A 3,777-nucleotide genomic window follows, 5' to 3' on the forward strand; every position below is an offset into this window, starting at 1 on the left:
CTAAAGCAGGGTGGGTCCATGATTTGACTCATTCACTAAGACCAGTGGGGAATGTGGCACAGCCTGTCCCTAAACCTTAGTAGGCCCCCAGACCTACTAACTATGCCAGGCACAAATGACTCCATGATAGGACTATACCGACTTTAAAATTAGCACATGCATAGCACCGTGTGCCAAAACTAAAATTAAGGCCTAATTCATCAAAGCCCAAAGAGTTCTGGGAAAGTCTCAAACTATACTAACCTTGTCTTTTACATTCTATAGTTCTTCTTCTGGCTAACTTTTCTTGTTAACTGAACTATTTCAACCAAGGATATGGTTTTTGTGCTTAAAAGCCCACCTTAAGAAAGGCTCAGTGCTATCCTGGGCTTCTGAACATGCAGTGTAGCTACTGACTGACTTATGAAGACTTTCTCTTGGCTTAAACCCATGGCTAAACAGTCTTCTCTGGTGAGTATCATGCAACAATTCTAGCTGTGGATCCTCCTTGGCTTGACAAGGGACAGCAGATAAGGTCATTTGTGTTATGTTTCTCTATCTATATGAGGATGGTAACAACATTAGTAAAGGTTATGAAGCCTTTTGGATTTTAACAAAGAAGCAGGAAGTTGTTTTCTTTTTGGTTTGTTTAATCGTTGAAGAATAGGAAACCAGAAGACAGGCAGCCATCAAAAGGTGCTTGCAAAAATACTCTTCATGGCTACCAAGTAGTGGGCAATGGGTAGTGGCTCCATAAATTCATCTTGCCAAGCATGCAATGCATGTGTTTCCATTCAGGCAGGTTCCTGGCCTCGTGTGGGAGACTGTAACTATGAACACAGCTTAAATAAAACTATGGATTTTCTTAAAACATTAGAGTATTTTTTTAAGTTGGGGTTTCTAGACAGGCTGGCCTTAAACTACTCATGTAGCTTAGGATAAACTTGAACTTCCAATCTTCTTGCCCCAAAGTCTTCTTGTTGAGATTACAAGCCTGCTTACCACCCTCATGGTAAGGACTGAATCCAGGGTTCTGTGCATATGAAAGGAATATACACCAAATAGCAATGCCCTATCTTAAGGTTTCCATCTTGATTTACATTTATCTAGTTGTGTATTCGGTTTTGGACCATGAACTTTCTAGATGGTGACATATAGTATTATATATCCAGACACAGTTGGTAGAAACATCTCTGTGCAGCTACTGTCATTCTACAGAAGAAAGGCAATGAAGGGTCAGTGAGTAAGACTGAGTAAAGTCGGGGAGGACAACAGGAGACAAATAAGCACTGAGCTAAACACCAGATTTAAACATTTGTGCCATAGATCTATGAGTTTCAAAATTTTAACTTAAAAACCTCATAGGCTTTTCTTTTTAAGTTAAAAGCTACCAAAATTGTGGTATATTTACACAATGGAGTACTACTCCGCTATCAGAAACAATGGCTTTATGAAATTCTTAAGAAAATGGATGCATCTAGAGAATATCATCCTGAGTGAGGTAACCCAGTCACAAAAGAACAGACATAATATGCAGTCACTGATAATTGGATACTAACTCCAGAAAGCTCTTAACACCCCAGAAACAACTCACAGACTATATGAAGTTCAAAAGGAAAAAAAGAAAATGAAAAATCAGTATGCTTAATCTTTACACACCAAGAAAACTTTGACTAATTCCAGGTTACATTTTGTTTTACATGTACTTTATGCTCATTGTAACTAGTAAGGTCTTAATGCATACTATCAAATCTTTAAAAAAACCAAGCACTGACAAAAATGTATTCGTATACTTTAATGCAAAAATGCTTAAAATCTGTACATTTATCTTTGTTTTTCAAAATAAAGATGTTCAATTAAAAAAAAAGTTAAAAGCTACCTTAATAAGAGCCAAATAGGAGCATTTCCTTGTTCTGTTTTGTAAAGAGACTAGAGCCCATACAGACAAAAAGACATGTCTACACATTTAATAATGGGCACCATTCTATCATTCAAGCCAATTTTCCTGAAGGAGAAATGGCAAGGCTTTTGCAAAGATCTTAATGCTGAATACAAATATGAAAGCCTTACCACGCCAGGTCACACACAGCTGCATGTTTGTCGGTGTGCATTGTGCCTCTGTACACCGAGTACAACACACCTGGACTCCTCAAACGTCATTTTTAGATATTTGCTACCAAAAAAGTCCAAGAAAACCATAAATTCTATTATTGTGACATGGATTTTTATGTGCTTCATATGTGTGAAGAGATTGTATGAAAGCAGAAGAATAGAAATTATTGTTCCTGTGTATAAGGAAGGATATTTGTCACAATGAAAAACATGAGCAATCACCATTTAGGATTTTCTTATAGTTTTAATGTTTCTTTTAATACCTGAAGTTTCTAGGAAATCCAGACCCTGTGTTTTCTTTGTAACCAAATTATTGGGCATGTTACTTAACCCATTGGGAGGATGAGATGAGGTACTTTATATAAAAGCCTTAGCTTGGCACCTGGCATGCAGCTGGCAGTGTTGGTTGTGTTAATAATAGCATGCTTTTTTTTCTTTTCCTTCCTTTTTTAACTGAAAAGCTTAAAAAGGGAAGGGAGGCCTATATTGCAGGAAAATGTAGAATTTGGCTACAAGCATCAGTTCACTGTGAGAAGCAGCTGGTCTCTTTATAGGGCTTAGAATACAGATTGCATAAAATATATATAGGAAGAGGAAAAGGGTAAAACTTTCAAAGTTCACCAACTGTAGCCTTCAGCATTTTGCTTTTGCTCATTAGGCATTTACATTAATAATGTAATCCTGTTGAAACACAACTTTTCTTAGTAAGGATTTTATAAATGAAAACTTTCCCCGGTTGGAGGGGTGTGTGCTAACATCATATAGCTTGTTCCAGAGGTAGAAATGCTCCTGAGCAAACCTATCACAGCAGGAAGGGAAACAGTTCTGTGTGAGTGAGAACATCACTTACACAATTCGCAGTGAATATCAGAGTACCAGAGGCGCTGCTAGCAAATAACACCCTCCTTGCCTTCAGAACCACGTTTAAAAAAAGAAGATACTCAGCATACATGAAAGACTTGTGCAAATTAGCAGGGCATTGCCTGAGCCCAGCTGCGGTAAAGTATGGCCGTCTGGCTTTAGAGTACACCTTTATTTTACACTGGAGATTAAAAAGGCTTAAAAATAATCCTTCTAAATGTGGTTCTGGATTACATGAAAACCTATCAGTTCATCCGCACATTTTGGAGGAACGAGGTCAGTGCATGGAGAGTGGTTAGTGTGTGGGGATGTGAAGATTACAGTTTATACCCTTAAATTTCCCTAGCAACTCACCTAACAAGATTCCTATGAAGGAAGTCATACTTACACACTCAGAGCCACTCAGAAGTAAATGGAATTCTGCTCTAAACCAATGTACGCAGAGACAGGGGTTGTTGAAAGGGCTATGGAGAGAGAGAGAGAGAGGAGGAGGAGGAGAGGAGAGGAGAGGAGAGGAAGGGAGGGATGGAGGGGGAGAGCAAGAGGGAGAAGGAGAGAGAGAGGGAGAGAGGAAGGGGAGGGGGAGAGGATGGGGGAGGGAAAGCAGTGGAAGGGCTAATTTTTAGTTCAGCTTGACATGAAAAATGAAGTTTCTCAGTTAAGATTACTTGAAACTCATCTGGAAATACTGGCCAGCAGGTTGCATGCCACCAACTTGACGCTCACAGATGATGGATGTCTCAATATATGCATTTTTAAATGTCAGCAGTACACTTATCATATGCTTGCTTTTCTTTGCAATACTTTTCAAGTCCACAGGGATAA

The sequence above is a fragment of the Micromys minutus genome (genome assembly GCF_963924665.1).
Source record: "Micromys minutus genome assembly, chromosome: 1".
NCBI classification, from domain to species: domain Eukaryota; kingdom Metazoa; phylum Chordata; class Mammalia; order Rodentia; family Muridae; genus Micromys; species Micromys minutus.